The sequence below is a fragment of the Pieris brassicae genome, chromosome 7 (genome assembly GCF_905147105.1).
Source record: "Pieris brassicae chromosome 7, ilPieBrab1.1, whole genome shotgun sequence".
NCBI classification, from domain to species: Eukaryota; Metazoa; Arthropoda; class Insecta; order Lepidoptera; family Pieridae; genus Pieris; species Pieris brassicae.
Genome location: NC_059671.1, coordinates 10,662,500 through 10,682,832, shown reverse-complemented (window position 1 = coordinate 10,682,832; position 20,333 = coordinate 10,662,500). Strand labels below are relative to the sequence as shown.

The 20,333-nt window shown below is 33.8% G+C and overlaps 1 protein-coding gene across 4 annotated transcripts in view; it reads right to left on the bottom strand.

Moving 5' to 3' along the window:
• The window catches only part of LOC123712511 (allatostatin-A receptor), a 64,990-nt gene extending 45,086 nt beyond the window's left edge, over nucleotides 1–19,904 (bottom strand). For all 4 annotated transcript variants that reach the window (XM_045665629.1, XM_045665631.1, XM_045665634.1 and 1 more), the window contains exon 1: nucleotides 19,748–19,904. The gene's annotated coding sequence lies outside the window, so the exon portion shown is untranslated. The remainder of the gene's footprint in view (nucleotides 1–19,747) is intronic.
• Between the last annotated feature and the right edge of the window lie 429 nt (nucleotides 19,905–20,333).

The window sequence follows — 20,333 nt, the reverse complement described above, 5'->3', positions numbered from 1 at the left end:
GTGCCAAGTCTACTTGAGCCGACTGGAATTGCAAGAGACCGCTCGGTATGAGTTTGATTCCATGGAAGATGGACCGGGTGCTGGTATGGGATGCAACCTGTTCAGATACATTGGCCCCTTTCCACATGGACCAAAAAACACAGCTAATGCGGCTTGTGATGCGGCTAAGAAAGTTCTTTGCTGATTTTGTCCCGCGCGCTGTAAAGGTTTTTAAGGATATAGCAAAATGGTTATTCGACATCACAGGAGATATTCGAAGCCCAAAGGGGGAACTTCTATAGTATCTTCGGAACCTTGCCTAAAGGGACTCCTTTTAATAATATATTTTAGTTATTATACTTTAAGGTTGGTTATTGTTTTTGTTACATTAATTTATGTTAGCAGTATTATGTTATTTTAATATAATTTTAATCTTATCAATCGAAATAAAAATTCCTTCTAAAACTAAACTTAACTCGTGAAAGAGCTCCCCAGTGACTAGTAACAGTAAGTACAGTTGTTCACTGTAAAAAATTTCAACAGAAAATTTACAACCTTTTCATAGAAATTCATGCCTTAAAATTCGGTTAAAAGCTTTTGTAATAGCTTAAAGTTGGGACGACTTATCTTCGTGTTAATAGTTTGCATTAGATGTTAAAAGTTCGAAGCGGTAAATGGAGGCTGCGGGCATGTTTTGTCGGAGTTAAAAGATAAGGTGTGACGCACAATTAAAGTCCTCTATTCAAAAAATAGATAAATGCTACAACCTTTTTAGGTCTGGGACTCTAGAATTTCTGTATCTGTTTCATAATCATATGTCAATCTAATGGGCAAGTAGATGATCAGCCTCCTGCAGACTTTTTGGTCTAAGGCAAGCCGAGGAAACCTCACGATGCTTTTCTCAGGGTTGAGAATAGCACGCTGAAGCCACTAGGCCAACACTACTCACTACTATACCTCTATCAGTATTCAGTAATTGTGTATAACTATCAGATACATTAAAGAGATACCAGACTTTCAAAGATGCTATAAAGAAATAATTAATATTCACTATTGGTGGTCCACTTATGTGCAAAAAGCTAAAACCTAAATGCTAATGAATTAAAATGTCAAAATGAATGCTTTGCATGCTAAAAGAGTAAGGGCGACCATTTTTAAATCTCAAGTAGGATTTTTAGTGATTTTGTCAGTCAATGAGTTCATTTATTTTTTCGTGAGGATATGATTTGTGGTGAAGGTGGATCTGTGGATCAACCACCACCCAAGGCGGAACACTGTAACAGCGTAGCCTATAACATAGTGATGTAGGTTGGACCTCGGTGCAGCAAGAACCATTCCTGTCGGCCCATTCACCCTGATTTGTATATTAGGGGAAGTCGGATCCAATGTTTGCAAGGATGCGTCAGCATTTCTTCTTTTGGACTATGGACCGGGGGAACAACTCCGCTGAAAAGCTTGCTTACCGAGGATTACAGAGATCTCCTTCTTGTTGAAGCATGGTGGCCTCGCAGAATCGCTTATTTCCTAAGTGCCGTGACTATTATGCTGATGACATATGAAACATGGTGTAATGGTTGCAGCTCTTTAAAAGCGTTGTGTAATACAAAAAAGTTACAGGAGTATTCATGTTAAAAGTATATTTAATCTTTTCAAATATTAAATAGTGGTTACAGCTACGTTCGATGGCTATTATTGGTGACTAAATTTACGTAGTTAGTATGTAGAGTAGCTCTAATGGCAGTGAGTCCAAAAAGTTTATCCGTTCCTAAAGTTAAAGTCCTTCTTGATAAAGGTTTTGTTTGTGTCAAAGCTAACGAAACTTAAATAAAGATACGCTCTAACTTTATTCCAAGGAATTATCGTGTTACAAGCTTGAGAATTTAAGATTAAGACTAAGAATAATTTGTATTTGTTTTTATAATATGAAGTTTTAACAAATCAACGAGCTACGAGCGAAATTTTTGCCAGCAAATTCTTCTCTTCTCTCTCTTCTCAAATCTTGGGTGTTATTAATAACTACGTCGTTGTATCGTAATAGATTAGGAATCTTAAGAGATAGAGATACAAGATCTAAAACTACGGTTATAGTTTCATGCTTAACTTGCTCTACTAAAAATCGATTTAACTATAGAAAAACATGTGGATTTTGAAGGTTTCCTACGATTTTTAATATGAAGTCTAGAGTAGTATTACCTAACGTGGGGCCCACGTCCCACAGGACAATTTGATTGTTAAGGGAGCAATTCGAAAATTTATTAAAATCATTTGGTATTTCAATTTAATTTTTTCATTTTGTTGTAAAAATTTACTTACTGTTTTTCGTAAAAATAATCTAGTAATTTCTTCCTAAATATCATTAAAATTTCTTAAGTGAACAATTCAATTGTGTATTATTAAAAACTGTGTTTATTACATAGGAGGGCCTAGCACACAAAAAAGGTAGGGAACACACAGGTCTAGAGGAAGGTAAAATTGTTTAACGACTGTTAATATATAGGCCTAATCTCTACTACAGCCTTAGTTGTTGATTTGTCTGTGAAATCCCATAACGCCCCGCAACGCATTGACTTCACGTATAATTTTGCTGATTACTAATCAGCTTTCTATGCTCTGCCGGAACTAATTAATGTTTCACCGGAAATTTAATCTCCGGGTTAAACATATTCAATAAGTCTACCCATTAACAGAGCAAGGTGAATTTCATCAAATTGTCAAAATCATTAATTTGTGTTAAGGAAACGTCAATAAGATGGTCAAAGTATACATTAAAGTCAAGAGATATAATTTTAATGCAATTTTATTTCACTGTTTTTACAAACAATAGCTCGGAATTTTCGATGAAATAATAGTTAAAACGCGAAATCTCTACTATAATTTTACACCAAATGTCACCAATTTAAATTAAAGCATAGTATTCGTTTGAATCAAAGTATAAATCTTAAACATGGAAATTGTACTTACATCCCGCGTAATGAGACCTTTGAGTCTTCCGTGTCACGTGAGATACCTACTCATAAAACTAATATGCTTCTACGAAATATTAATTTAATTCACATACGCTGAAATAAACCTTAAATATACATCATACGGTATAAATTAGGTTGACAAGTACTTCAGTGTTTTAATTACTGCGGGTATGAAATATTTTTAATATACAGTTATTATTTTAAAATTTGTGTCGGTTATATTATGAAGCCGTAGACTATGGTAGTTTTTTTAAGAAATTCAAAGCGTAAGAGCTTTAACATAATACACACTTGTGTATCGTCTCATGATAAATGTTGAAAAACACTAAATTTTATCACAAAATGTAATCAAGAAACAAACGATTTACCGAAATATCAATGATATTTAGGATCTCTTAACACTGTATATTAGATATATATAATATAGGTATACAATTTCAACTATAATCTAGATTGAAGCTAGGACAGATAGAATATTCAGATGATTTCAAAAAGTTTGTTCTTATTAAAAACATCATGTCACTTACATGAGAAAAATAATCATATCAAAAAAATAAACATTAAGTATATCACGCCACCGTCGTACTCTATTAATGCTAAAGTGTCCATCTACCAAAGAACTTAGCAGGCGTATTCGAAACGATTCCACTCCTATTATTTCCCGTATAGATGTAAGACTCGTTCCGTAATAAGATGTATATGATTAGTGTTATGCCACTACACTTTGAACTTACTACAGGACTGGATCGCACTCAATCGAGCCATAAAGTTTGAATGAAGAAGATTTCGGAACATTTTTCTAATCAAAACGTCAAACAATATCCAACGATCTATATCACTCTTTGCAAAATAAAGCATTTATATAAATGACAATTGTCGCGTAAACATTTTGTCGTAGTCGACTATTGTCATCTTTGGAGAAAATGCAATTGTTTGAAAGAGCCTTCAAGAGCTACGTGGCTCGGAAACTTTATCAGTAGCTATTACATAACTCCTTTATGCTTTGTGGATTGTCTTCGGTCCAGTTATTACCTGGAATACTTTTGTAATTCACTTAGAATCAGATCACTTAGAGTTGTTTATATAAAGTTATCTAATAACGCAAAAGATTCAAACAAATATAATAAAATTATATTTTTAATTATTATATTTGCTTTATGTTGGATTTAAGTATCACTTATCATTGCCTTATCGAAGAAAAATACTGTTTTTTTAGTATTGTCTTTTGTTAACATAGCTTTTACACATTTAAAGAAACCACTTGTTACCGGATTGAAGCTCTGTATTATTCGGAAAAATTTGAAATTATGTAAAATAATTATAAGTTTATAATAATACATAGCTTTAATCCGATAAAAGAGTGTATCCTTTATATACTGTTTTTTTCCTATTTAATTTATATTTATATTTTTTTTTATAATATTCAACATTTGCTATATTATTCAAAATTGGTTAAAACATTTTTACATATTTACTACTGAAAAAAAGTAATGAAGAAATATTTACCTTTTATCCTTATTATTTTGACTGACACTTTCTTTGTGTTTAACAACCTATAGCAATGAAGAAAACATTGGCAGAACAATTCTGCCATCCAATTATCGGGAACAAAACAATTGTTTGATTAATCGCTAACAGGGTTTATTATTTTTAGCCATTATACACCCATCAAAACCTAATTGGCTTCAAGGAATCTTAAAGAGTAAAGAGGTCAAAGCTGTCATTTACAATGAAAACGAGTTATTGTATTCACACTCACACTCAAAATTAATTTAGACACATTAAGACAGTTTGCAGTTCGGGTTGTTCCAGAGCCCCAAGTGGTGGTATTTAGATGATACAAGTTTAAGTGTTTACATCCATATTTTTTTGTTCGATACTTCCATATTTCTTCTTCCCTATTGGCAGCAAGTGTTCAACGATGCGTTGAGGTTTACGGGCGTGACATATGTCAAGCACATCGCTTACGCATAATTAGTGGCCTCTCGTAGGCCGTGACGTCATTCTACGCATGAACGCTCTGCAACTCTGCTAGTTTATGGTTTTGTTTCTTTTTCGCTTTTGAAGATAGTACATCTTACGTTTTCAGTTACAAGATAATCGTTGAGGCTTTTGAACTGATTTTATTGCATTAAAATCTTGATAAAAAATAAACCTTAGTCCCGCTCTTAGCTCCCTTAAGCTTCTGCGTCGTTGCCTGCCTGCCGTATCAATGAAAAATTTCAACACTTTGATGGCTGGAAGAGTATATGGAAGAAATTGGCTGTGCCAAAAATTAATCTGGAATTTTATAGGAAAAACACCTATTGTATGATAATCAATGTTTCTAACAATTTACCAAAAACATCAAAAGATGTTCCGACTAAAGTTTTTACAAATCGGCTTAATATACTAGTTTTGGAAAAAAAAGTTATTTTAGACATTATTATTTGCGTGAAACATTATAATTAATAATTATTTGATAACGTAACATTATTCATACTAAAAGGTATTATTTAGAACCACAATTGTACTTATTATAGCATCCTAATAAAGAGCAGCCAAATTATACTGCCCTCTAGACGCGAGTTTTAATTAAAAGTACAATCGACACCACGCCCGATCAAAGCGATTGGGCGAATAGTAATAGTTAGGGGAGATTTCCTTTTACGGAAATACAATTAAACTGATAGTAGAAATAACTATGAAATCATTTCCGTGTGAGTAATACGTATCTGCGTCTATTTTACTATTATAACTCTTTTATCTCTTCCTTTGGCCTAAGATCTAAAGTAAATCTCTGCATCTATATACCATGAAACCGACTATTAGAGAATCTAATAAAATCATCGTACAAGCAACATATTTATTGGGCATTACATGTTGGGGATCAAATATTTAAAAACAAATTAAAATAAAAACTTTATAAATTAATAACAAATTAACTATTATTTTTAAATGAGATAAAGTAATGTGTTCTTAAAATATAAAGGTATACATCATAAACTCGGAGTCAGCTGCTGGAAGATCAAGGATTATGCATAGACAAGGGAAGATAGAAAATAAGCGACAACTGATAATCTATGATATGAATATTGTCGTTTTCCGCTGTCGAACAACTGAATCTACTACAACGTCAAACGGTAGTCGTAGGAACGACTGTCAAACGATTAGTTTAATATCTATTGACTTTAAGGTTAAATTTCTTTTAGTAATAATAATGATTATGAACTCACTATTATTATTGAACGTTGAATAGTCGTGAATTTACAGAACTAGCAACATAAACAAATCAAATAAACAACGAGTATTAAAGATTTGGAACGACTTAGACTTTAATGTTATTAAATTACAATGACAATGGCAATTGACACTAACGCCATTGCTCTGTCATAATAAATAACTACACACACTTGTCATTGATGCCATGCATGTATTGTGTATTTTTTATGTCATGTGTTCTCTGTATATGTGCTTTTTAAAATAAATAAACTTTTCATAATAATCACTATGAAATAACTATTGCTACTGATTATCCACAAGTCTTTATCTAATAAAAGCAAATCGAATAAACCACTGTTAAACTTCAATTTTGTTCATTTATGCTCTCTTGTATAATGACAATGGCAGCTGACACGGGCGCCATTGCACCGACATATACAATATGCAAAAGAAGGTCGATATATTATTGTAAATAGATGTTTTGCCGCTCTTCTACCAATTGACTATTCAATAAGATATTGAAATGGAACAGCTGTTATTATAACAATGGGACATAGATTGTATCCTGTACGATAGATATTTTATAGTCGGATCGGATTATCGGGATATCTGTACGAAATTATTTGTATGACGTTTACTTTCAATTGTGTGACATTTATTACTTAATGTTAATCTAAATGCCCCAGTTTTTATGTGCGTATCTCTATATTGTAAGGGTTACAATATCACTTAAATCCAACTTTGACAATAGTGCCAAGTACAAATGGTAATTAATTACTTAAAAATCCTTTCAGGAATAAGTTATAAAATTGTTCTCATAATTGACTAAACTGATGGCATTGAAGAAAGTTGAGTAAAGTCTTCAATTTCTTTGTCTGAACCAGAGCAGATCCCACAGCTTGTATATTGAAAGGTTTTTTTATCTCCACTTGTTAACCAATTGAAACAGTTATTATATTATAGACCATATATCTTTCTACTGGTAGTAAATATGTTACAATTGTAAGTGTGACTCATTGTTTCGATAGGATAATTTCTGTTACTTCAGACTCGAGACTTAGTGCGAACTCCGAAACCAAAAGCAGCGGTATCACTTAACATCAGGTGAGCCTTCTGCCCCTTTGGCCCCTGTTCTAACTATGAACCCATAAAATTTATTGTGGTGCTACCAGTCGCTATTGGCAAGAGTAAGGCATAAGGCACTTTGAATTTGGTCACACAAGGAATTTCTGCAGAATATCGCCGACGTGGTGTACCATTGTTAAAGCTACGCGCGTTATCTACGCGCAATACAATTAAAATCAATGTCGTAATGATTTTTTTGGTCCTGCGGCCGGAATTTTTTTTACTGATGTCTAGTATAACGTGTCAGAAGGGACTGCTATAGCTTGGCTTTACTACACAATGTAGCTGCTAGTAAAAACATCGCCTCAGTTGAGCACTTTTGAATTTACTTAAAGAGATGAATTTAAAATCATGTAAAACTTTGACCCGTTAAAGAATTTAGTTTCTTTGAAGTTTTAGTAAGGGTCAGGTAAATAAACCTTTACCCTTTTAGTAGTTATCTTTAGAAGGGTAAACAATGACATTCAACTGAGTGAAATTCATTTCAATGCAAGACAAAATATTTTACATAGTTTACTGCGGGTACCTTTTTGTTTACAGGGTGGCATAGAGTTCATATCATACAGAGTTATGTTGACTTGACTTAATGTCCTATAACCCCTAGGTGGGGCAGAGGGCGTCCACAGTGAGTCTCCATCGCGTTCGGTCTTGAGCCTCGTGTTTCACCTCGCTCCAAGTCTTTCCGGCTCTCTTTGCCTCGTCCGCAACTGTTCGGCGCCAGGTTTGTTTGGGACGGCCACGCTTCCGCTTTCCTTGCGGATTCCAATCAAGCGCCTGCTTGGGAATATGATTGAGATCCCTTCGGAGTGTATGGCCTATCCAATTCCATTTGCGTCGCTTGATCTGCTGACTGATCGGGGTTTCTCGACAGCGCTCCCAAAGTTGCTCGTTAGAGATCTTTTCAGGCCAGTAGATGTTCAGAATACGGCGAGGACAGCGGTTAACGAAGACTTGGAGTCGGTGCGAGATGTATTTGGTGACCTTCCACGTTTCACACCCATAGAGCAGCACAGATTTGACATTGGATCCGAATATTTTAACCTTGATTCGACGCGTCAACATCCGTGACTGCCATATAGGCCGAAGTTGTGCAAAGGTTACAGAGTTCTGTACATCTAAAATATTTTAACAATATTATTTACACAATTTTACGTTGATACAGTTAACTACACTTAATTTGGATATAATACTTTTTTTAATGTAAACGAGCTAATATATTATGTTTCTGATATATCAATCGTAACAATTCAAAATCACCGCAATAATATATCTGAATACCGATATCAAATATCATTTCTTTAATAATACGTAATTAATTGGATGACAGTCAGTAATCCTTATTACGTAAACTACGCTACGTAATGAGGTTTAAGTTTCTACTTAGTTTTAGTTTTTACTCTTTGATTGTGTTTTTTTCCTACAGCTATTTAAGCTAACACTGTGTGGAGTCAGCTGCCCACTGATGTAATCCGAACCAATTCGACTTAGGAAGAAGAAAAGAGCGTACCAATTTTTAAAAGGCCGGCTACGCACACACGAGCCCTCTGGCATTGAGCGGTATCACTTTACATCAGGCGTGCATCCTACCCATGTGCCCCCTGTGCTATAAAAAATAAATAAAATAACACGAGTTATATATATATTTCGGTTAATAATTAGAAGCGCAAACCAAGTGTTAGTAACTTACACTTATAGCCAATGAATAAATGCGCCCTTTAGTTTTTCATACACTCAACAATTATAATATAATATTCTCGATTCCGTTATTCAATAGAACGACTACATTATTTTTTAAAGGTAAAAGTTAATTTTTATGCTAATCCAGCGTCGCAATTCCACTACCCCTAATTATACGTTAGTTATAAGCTCATGTTTTAAATGATTAGAGCCAATTGACACCTATAATCAAACAAAGTGTTTCATTTATTTTAACATCCATCCGCCACTGTTCTAATATATTTGATGTACGTGTGTAAAATTTCTTGATCTTTAAACATACATTTTAGGATTCATAAATAAATAAATAAAATTTATCGACGTTTTAAGCTTTTTCGTTACATACGTTAAATTGAAGGGAGTCCCCCTTAAAAAGCGAATTAAGTTCTGATTAATAAAACGTGATAAGCGCTCGGAAAAATCCATTAACTGTACTAGCTGGTGTCAATAATGATAATCCACCATGTCTGTACTAAGTGAGCACTTTACCCATTCCAGTTACTTAATGATACGCCCTTTATCGATACTAAACCGATATCGCTTAATTAATAAAATATATGCTTAGTTTCTAGATTTAGATGGAACGTTTTTTTATTAGGACTCAGAATTTAAAGCACTAAAAATAAACGGCGTGTGTCAGGCCCACAGCCTGAAACGACGACGGATACAGAAATTTAAGGTTAATAGTTGTTGCGGGAAGGGATTTATTTTCATGTTTATGTATCCCCGTAAAAATCACATGTTAGTTAAGTTACATATATTAGTTACTATTAAGAACCGCAAACCAAATTTGAGCACCCATGAAGCCAAAGCCCTTTAGTTTTTCCCACACTCATAAATTGTAACATTATTCTCATTCCGGTAATGTCCAATAAGTCGCCTACACTTATACCCTTATAGGTAACATAAGTGCCACTTAGATTTAAGTTAAGTTAGTTGTTATAACCCCACTACCCCTAATGTTATGCTAGTTATAAGCTCATGTTTTAAACGATAAAAGTCAGTTGACATCCAGTTCAATACAGTTTCATTTAACATATATTTGAACATCCATACAACAACGGCCATCGAAACATAACTCTTTTCTGATTCAATTTATAGCAACACTACTTGAGTCATTATATATTTGCAGCTTTCCATAGCATTACATATTTAGCAATGCTGTATTTTAGTACTACCCAAGGATATATATAATAATAGTTTTTGAAGTGAAACTTTTTTATTGGCGTTGGAAAAAAAATACAGTCACATTTTTGAGTTACGCGTCACATTTTTCGGTTACGCGCCATCTTTTTCTTGTACCTACCACGGTTGATTCGAAGAGATTCGAAGCCATTAATAACAAAAATATATAATAGCGATAACAATGATAGTAATAATTCTATTACAATTCTGTAATAATCTTAGTAGTAATGAGGTATAATGAAATAATTGTATAATTTGTATTCATGTCTATGATAATAAAAGCCTTTTGTTAAACTTTATCTAATTTAACTTTATTTAACCAATTTGTGTAAAGTTGCATATAGTACATCATTTTTCGAAAAGTAAGGTCATAAAGAAGTTTCACTTCTTACGTGTGTACACATCGAAAAATACGGGTATTATTCTTTGAACGCATATCTTTATCGATCACGGCTGCTGTCAAACGTTATATCATTTAAGACTATGATCTGATTAGTGATAATAAATCATTAATCTATATAAAATAAATACAAATTATTTACGTGCTCAAATCTACTTACTTACTAGTGGCTTCATTCAGCATGCGACTCTCATCTCTGATATTGTAGGTGATCCCCAGCTGTACACCAATGGTCATTCTTTCTATTTGCGCATTTAACATTCGCTCAAAAGGAGAAGGAAGACATCGTGAGAACTATCAACTTATACAATATTAAGGAACTGTATGCTATGGTTAATTCGATTACAATAATATGATAGTAAATATTATATATTATACCTAAGGTCGTTGGTTCGATTCCCGGCTGTTCGCCTTTCTTTATTTTTAAGCGCGCATTCGACATTTGTTCGAACGGTAAAGGAAAACATCGTGAGGAAACCGGCTTGCCTTAGACTCAAACAGTCGACGGCGTGCGTCAGGCACAGGAGGCTGATCATCTATTTGCGTATTGGATTAAGAAATGATTATGAAACAGAAAGACATCTGAGGCCCACACCTAAAAAGGTTGTAGCAACACTACCATATATTTTACTTTATCCAACTAATAATAGTAATACACAATCATATAGCGCTCAATCAGACATCAAAAGATAATCATATCATAGAGATCTACACCAATAATTTGCTATGAATGTGTTTGATCAGTCATCTCAGAGCGTATTGTCGATCGGCGTCACTGATTGGCTCATATCCTTCTTATTGATGGCTACAGCTCAGGTCCAATATAATCTGGAATTCTGTCACCTAAACAATTGTATTAAAAAGGAACGTGCCCAGATTTTGTATTACTACTCTCAAAACACTGTGCGCGTGTTGTTTACGTTAGATTTGATTTAGCTTAAAAGGCATACTGCGTGTAATAATATTTTTTTGTTTCCTCTTAGCTTAATAATCACTTTATAGGTGATGTGCCTATTTTTGGCACGTGTTGCGACCTAGTTGGAAAGTGTTTAAGGTCAAAGGATTCAGTTTCATGTGTTTATAATAAGACATATATTTAGGGGTTAATGTGAGTCGAAATATCAAGGTCAGTTTCAATATGTCGTACAGTTTTCACTGACTTCAAAACTCAAACTCAAAATAACTTTATTCATATAGGTAAACAAGTACATTTATGAACGTTAGAAAAAAAGTCAGATTAGTTGTTCATTTACATTTCCTACCAGTTCGCAAGAAACCTTTCGCCACTCTTTTTAATCACTATGTTTTGAGTCATACAAATTGTTTGAACTGGAGCAAATCAATCCCAAGGATTTTGTTCGAAATACATAATTTAAATTTAATAATTTTTGATGTAGGTGATCCCAAATATCTTTTAGTTGCACACACATTAATTATTAGTTAAGTCATTGTTGAGATTTACTCGGGTTACGTTAGAAGTATTTTTATTTTGATATATACTTTTTGCTAATTATAATTGATAATAGTTACGTCCACTATTTAGAATTTTATAGTGAGTGTTTAGTGCGTGATCGTGAGGCAAGCTATTAGCCATATTGTGTGCCTATTAGATATATTGTGTGCCTTTCTTCCCGGTAAGAAGATATTGTAACGAGGTATGTTCTCAGGACTTATTATTCTAGTATAAGATTGTATATCGACGGCCAACGAAACGTTCTTTGTGGTACAGATTTATTGATTAATTTACGTTTAACGAAGGCTTTGAATTTACAAAGAAACCGAAAACGAAGCTTATTAATTTCATTCTGAGGTAAGAATATGTGGTCCTCAGTACCTTTTTCAATTAATTAAATATCTGTTATTTTTTACGGTAGTCTTATAGTATATAGTTTTACTATATGACCCGGTAAACTTCGTGTCAGCTATAGATATTTGTGTCAAAACTTTTAATTTGTTTTAAAACAGACCAAAGAGATCGGACTGACGGAATGACTAGCTAAAGTATGAAACATCTATGTATCACCAATTTCTGAAAGCATCTGAAGGCATCATAAATGTAAGGTCCTTACATATGAAATTGGCGTTTTCGTACTGACCACTTTGACCTCAAATATCTCTTAATTTTTTTTTCGAAAATCATGATTAATTTAATTTTCCTGTTTGATTTCTTTTTCTTTGCATCACTCTATTTATAAAATGGAAAACATGAAATATCGCGTTATTTAGGATTACGACTTCCATCATGGCTCGAAGGATTAATGATGTGTATGGCGGTAGTTTCGCAAAAGACTGCGTTTTTGGTTCCAACGATTTCTTTCTGGAAATTTTGACCTAGAGAATGAGCCCCGTGGACAAGTTGATTTCAAAGAATTGAAGGCGGGCTTGGATCCATCGCAAACTACGTCCAAATTAGTTGCAGGCTGTGGTGTTAGTGATAAAAGTGGATAAACCACATGAAACAAATTGAGTAGGCGAAAAAGCTTGAAAAGTGGGCGCAATACCTCACGAATTGAGTGAAGCAAATCGACAAATGCCCGTCGTCTGCTGCGATACATTACTCAATCAGCACAATAATGAAGGGAATCCAATCATTACGTGTGATGAAAAGTGATTCCTGCACGATAATCGGAAACGCTCATCACAATGGCTGAACTCAGCTGAACCAGCCAACTCGTGCCCCAAGCGAAAATTGACTCCGAAAATGTTACTTTGAGCTTTTAGTGTCTAGTGCCGGAGTCGTTTACTATACTTTTCTTAAATCTGGGCAGACGATTACGGCAGATGTCTACTGTCAGCATCTACAAACCATGATGGAAAAGGTAGCTGCTAAACAACCAAGGCTGGCCACTGCTGCTTCACGACAACCTAGACCACACAGTGCAAAACAAACTTCTTCTGAATTAAAGAAGCTTCAATTGCAATGTCTAAAACATCCACTTTACTCCTCGGACATTGCTCCAACAGAATACCATTTTGTTCGAAATTTGGATAACTTCTTGCTTTCAAAGATTTTATTGATTCCCGTCCAAATGGTTTTCGTAAAGAGATCAATGAACTACATATAAGATGGCAAAAGTGCATAGATAGCAATGGTACACAGTTTGATTAATTAAATAAATTCTATTTTAAAAAATATACTCTATGTTCCTCTCATATAAACGCCAATTTCATATGTGAGGACCCAATATATGGCAACCAAGTGACATTTGTTTATATTCTACAAAGATATCAAATATTTACCAGCTTTTATTGAAAGTTCAATTTTAGTTTTTAGTATTTTACTTGACTTATTATTTAAATTTTCCACCGTTAAAACATTCCCTAAACTTTCACAAATATTTCGAGATCATAATTAGCCAAATGGGTCCAATCAATCTCGAGTTTTAGCGAGACAAACGAAAAGCAATTTATTTTTATATTCATAGATTTAATTAATTTGTACTCGTACTTTGTATCTGATCGTTTGATTTGCCTAAGTTTATCGCTTGGTATATATTGACTTCCGATCTTTTAAGTAAAATACATCTGTTACAACGTGAAGTTATTTTACTGTCCTAATTCAGATTTCTTTGGAATTTATATTTGATCTTATTACTTTAATGAACTCTGACTATAGTTTACATCAGCTTGTGAACTACTAATGGATTTTAATTAATAGGAGTCAACCGGGCTTACCTGATGTTCAGTGATACCGCCGCCCATGGACACTCACATTGCCAGAAGGCTTGCAAGTACGCTGTCGGCCGTTTAAAAATTGCTACGCTCTTTTCTTGAAGGACATTAAGTCAAATTGGTTCGGGAATACGACAGTGGGTAGCTAGTTCCACATTGAGGTGGTGCGTGGCAAAAACTGCCTTAAGAAACGCTCACCTGTGGAACGACGGACGTCAAGGTGATACGGATGGTGTTTTGTATTCTGCCTTGACGTCCGATAATGAAATTCAGCTGCAGGTATTAGTCCGAACAACGCCTCTGATAACAAAATATTTATAACCCTTTAAAGGAAAGTAACGTTTTAAACAACACTGGTGAGCTAGAACTCAGTCATAAAGCTTCCTTTCGACATTAAGATTATATCCCCTGGAGACCGCGTTATAAAATCTTGAAATAAAGCACGCATTAAATATTGAAAGTAAAACCTGCAGACAGTCTCTCGGCAGTAACTTGAAGCTCATTACTCGTTCCTCTTAAAATTGTCTCCTCGTAAAATTGACTGTTAAGCCTCTTTCATACAGATGGGACTCGTTTATTCTACGCAGTTTGATGTTATGATAAATACGCTGCAATAAAATAGCACATTTATTATGAATGGACTTCTGTTACAAATTGGTAGTTTGTGGTTTCAAGTAAATGAGTTGATTTCAGACGATTAATTTACCATAATGCAAGAGGATAAGGATACGTTTAAGAAGATATTCATCGATATATATTGTAGAGACTAAAAAAAAACTACTGGTGCTTTTTAGGGTTTTGCCGATCGGATTTATTAATTAGATTCCTAATTATTCCATTTCTCTAATAGGCAAGTAGCTGATCACCTACTTATTATTATGTGTCTGACACTCGGCACACGCCGTCGGCTTTTTGGGTCGGTTCGTGCCGGTTTACTCACGATGTTATCCTTCACCGTACAAGCTAAAGTTAAATGCGCAAATAGAAAGTCAAATGGTGCACAGCTGGGATACGAACCTACTAAGGAACAAGAGTAGAACGACGAATCCACACTGCTCATCATGCCATGTTATTGTGCCAATATTAATATAATTTCTACTTTCTTTCTATGTGCACATTTAACATTCGTTCTAACGGTGAAGGAAAACATCTTGAGGAAACCCTATTGCCTTAGACTGAAAACATCGACGGGGTGTCAGGCACAATTGGCTGATCAGCTACTTGCCTGTTACAAAATAATCATGAAACAGATACAGAAAGTTGATGCCCAGACCTAAAAAGGGTGTAGCGCCACTGATATACATAGAATATTTTAAAGACCATATTCGAAATTAAGCATAGTATTATATATTTTCCGTAAAAAATTTCGTTTCACAGTTAGATGTGCAAAAACTAAAAATCTTTCGAATTACAGGTTTATGTACATAACTTACCATTTCTGAATATACTCGTATTTGGATCCCCAGCTGTAGGACTCAAGACAAATCAAAAGTTTTTAACTCCTCAAACTATTGAGTGAGGATTACACAACTTTAAGCTCCACAGACTATGGGTTGTTTGTATAAGCCCTAAGTCGATTGTTGCAAATTTATTGCGTCGAAGAAATAACAATTCATTACCACTCGTAAAAATCATGACGCCTTAATTATGACGTCGTTGACATTTAGTTTTATAGGCGAAACACTTGTTTTTGATGTCCAACCATTAGCCATTCTTTTTCAATAGTTTTTCATATCTCGAAAATTTTAAAAACTATCTATGACACGATGTAACATCATCTGCGCGTAGGCTCCTTATATGGAGACCTCGTCAGAAATGACCTGCTAACACAGACACGTGGCCGCCCACAGACTATGTGGACGACATTGTCAAGAGGGTTGGTTCACAGTGCTGGCAGAGAGGCCAGTGTACGGAGGCGTATTGGAAGAGGCCTACGTCCTGAAATGGACCAATAATAGGGGCTGAAGATGATGATTATGATGAAAATCATGTGTGAATTTCCTAATTGAGACCTTTTATAATAATAAATTACAATGTTTATTATTTTTGCAAAGCATATTGAGATAGAGGACACTAACGTTAAAATACAAAAAAGCGTTGAATATTTTGTCCTCTGTACTCTTTTATCTTAGACTCATACCCCATGGGAAAGGGAATCCACGCCTCTATAATGTCCATAAAAAAGCCGTTTGGGACACCCTTTACTTAGTTTATTTGGTGATTGAGAAAAGTATTCCCCGTTTGTATATATACGTGTACAATATTGTTGAGGATTTCCTTGATAAGGATATCCCAGGAGCATTGTAATTTGCAAAACATCGCTTTTTCCCATAAAGATAGGATCAAGAAAGTCGAAATTTTTGGAAAACTTTTGAATGTTTTGTACATTTTACTACCAAGTTCATAATGTTTTGGGCGCATTGTGAACATATAAGTGCTATGTCGATTCTTACAACTATTAAAAGATATTAGTATTTTATGTTAGACTGTAGTTCTTTATTAAATAAGCTAGACTACAGTATAATTAAACTTAAAATGGGGTTTTGGGTAATTAAGACTAAATTGGGAGTAATATCTTATATTCTAGCAATGCTACATAGGATATTGCTGCAAGCACTTGAAGCCGATTAACTAGAATTTAATATATATAAAAACTTCTTTATTTTAACACTGTAAAAATACGCTTTTACAAGATACACTCGTTTTACTATTTTAGATACGGTCAATTCTATATATTAAGTATCGTAATTTCGAATACATAACAAGGAATTGTTAATTCACGTTAGTTAAACGCGAATCAGGTTAGTATTTAAAATGGAAATAACAAATAATCAATCGTAGTTATTTGATATGTCACATGTGTTGTTTTATCGAAATAAAATGTATATTTGAACCTGTCTGAGTTTGACCTATATAGAATGAAACTGAACAAATAAAGTTAAAAACTTTGCGGGGAATATTTGGTAAGTTATCAAGTTTCACGCGGATGTATAGAAGTTGAAGCACATATCCTATTTTGTGACATTTGATACATCTTGTTTTTTATAGATTCAAAATGTGTTAATAAAATGAATATCTTTATGCGTATTATGTATTGAGAGATAGGTGGATAAACTTTATTCGCTTCAACTCAACGTCTATTTCAACCAAGCGTTTCTTAAGGCAATTTTTCCGCACATCACTACTATGTGGAACCAGCTGATTGGCTGACCCACTGAAGTATTTCCGAACCAATTCGACTTAGGGTCCTTCAAGAAAAGAGCGTATCTTAAAAGGACGACAACGTGAGTGTCCATGCGGCGGCGGTATCACATCAGGTGAGCCTAATGCCGTTTTGCGTCTTGTTACATAAAAAAGATTTCTATGGCCAGAAGATAATGCTACAAAAGGATGATAAACTGTATGTTGTTAAAAATGTAACGTAATGTTTATTTATTAGAATTTAATAGTACTGAATTTCAAAATTTATTTTACCTCCGCATTGTACGTCCTTCATCACGCTGAATCACGTAGAAATTAACACATCGTAACGTAATACATATTTTACTAGCTCAACGATTCAGCTTGTGGTACTATGTATAATTAATCAAAATTGGCTCAACGATACAATCGAGAGAGGGTTTTATTAAAAAATATTTTTATCATAGAGGAATGAAAATATTTTTATTAAAATGAATAATGATTACAAAGTTTTAATTACGAAGCCATAGACAAAAAGGTAACTCCGATTCACATTCAAATTCAAGTTGGAATAATATGAAGGGGACTCGAAAATCTTTTGTTTTCATTGAATTACACTTAGATGTCGTATTCCAGATTTAACAATGACAGCAATTACAGTAATACATTTTTATTCAAAATCTATGTTCATACAAGAAAAACTTACAAAGTTAAAAGTTTTTTCTCTGCGTATTTGCAATCAGCACTAAGGCGAATCTGTGCTCTGGTGTTGTCATGTGGAGTGGCTTCCCATTGGAAGCATCTACTCATCTACTGCCTAGATTTACTATCGGCCTTCACATTTACGGTTTTATGGTGAGTTGGCGAGCAAGTTCGTTCGGGTAACAGACTAACCACTCTTTGTATTTAGCTGTCAGTCTCCGTCTTTCCTCTTTGATAGTTCTCATTTCAAGGTGTTCGTGAACTTTGTCGTTGGTTGTGTACCATGGTACTTTTGCAATTGCTCTTATAATTACAGAAAACGTTAAATTTATTAAATAATTAACATTGTAAATGTAGCATTATTCAAATAAAATATTTTATTTTATATACCTAAATCTGACATACATAGGAAACTCTTCGTTGATTACTTGGCTTTATTAAGCAGCTTCCCTTTATGCATGTATAATAATGATTTTATAATCGTTCTCTTCTTTTTGAGGCCACATGTTAGTTTTTATTCTTACGTGTGGCCTTTAAATGAAATTTCTACGCAATTTAGCAGAAATGGTCCATTTTACAGTGTTATAAAACTATAATATTTCTTAGTCTCTGTAGTATAGACATTCTAGACCTTAGAATACTTCTGCCGGACACCTATGTAACACATAAAGGGTATGACATAGGTTCATTTAATTAAACTGATAGATATTTAACTGTTGGCTATTCCTGTCAGACTAGGCACGACTTTAATCAAACTAAGAACGATTGAATTAGTTTGATTAAAGTCATAGAATTAGTGCTGTGATATTTAATTCAATTTCGATCAAATACTCAATCATCGGACAATATATATAAAAACGACTTTATTTCAATACTGTATAAATAAGCTTTTCAAGATAAACCGTGTTTTATAAATTTACCATTAGATACGGTTAATTCTATATTTTAATGTTTACAACATAAAAACAAGGAATTGTTAATTGCCGTTACTTAAACGCGGAGTTCTCAAGTATCGGAGGATTTATAAAATATTAAGAGAGTTATATTCCTTACCCACATAGGAGCCTGCTTATAATGCTGCCTATAAAATACTTAATGATTTTTATAAATAATTTATAACATTTTAGACTAATATCAAACAGACCAATCACTTGTTTCAATTTAGTTACCAAGTATGATTTCATTATGTTTCTACGCAGACATAAAAAATGAATAACTGGGATTACAATTTATTTACTAAATTTGCAACTAACATTTAGATCAATTCTTTAAATAACAATTTAATTTGAAAGAAGATATAATATCCTCCTTTTTGCAAAAAATATTGTAAAAAAGTAATTGTTAAGTTCATTTATAATGTTTAATCACAATTTAAAATAATGTATTCTTGTTAATTAAGCACAAACATCACTTGGTGAGTACAACAGGTGACTTTCGTTATTTGTTGCGTAAAAATCTTAACTCAAAATAGTTTAGTATATTATATTTTAGCATATCAATAATAATCTAAACTATATTTAGAAATAATTCTGTAATACAATATTTTTCCGACACGGAGATTACATCATAACTATAAAATATACATTTGTATATTTTTATTCAATCTTATTTTAATACTTACATCCCCTCTCAGCAAAGTCACAAAATATCTCTAAACACTTCACTCAAAAACTGAATATCACTCAATAAATAAAATGTAAGAATTAAAAAGCTTAAAGTTTTCAATTACTTTGAAAATGGAACACGCTCCCGAACTTAGGACGGCAGCAAGCGACGAGTTCCCGCGACGAGCCGAGATTGACTGAGTCCCGACTCCCGGCTCTAGTCTACATATGTATAACTGCGGTTGAATCCTGGACTGTGTTTAGAAATTAGTATACAACGCCTGGCCAGCTATTGTAGCTATGAGAAGCTGTAAAAGCTCATTCAAAGAAGAATATTTTTTTTTCTAAATACACATTAGCAGTACGTTGGTTTGTTTGCAGCAGGGCTGTACCGTGTTACACTCAACTATTATATCGCACGTTTAAATCCCGACAGTGCATCAATGGATTGTCATTACATACCTGCAATTAAGGCGTTTAGTAATTGCATCAGGCATAGAAGGCTTCACGACGAACAACGATATGCACTTTTCTTATGTAACTTTAAATCACTATGGTTTAGGCCAAAACAGAATAATAAAATATTCATTCAAAGAGTTAAGT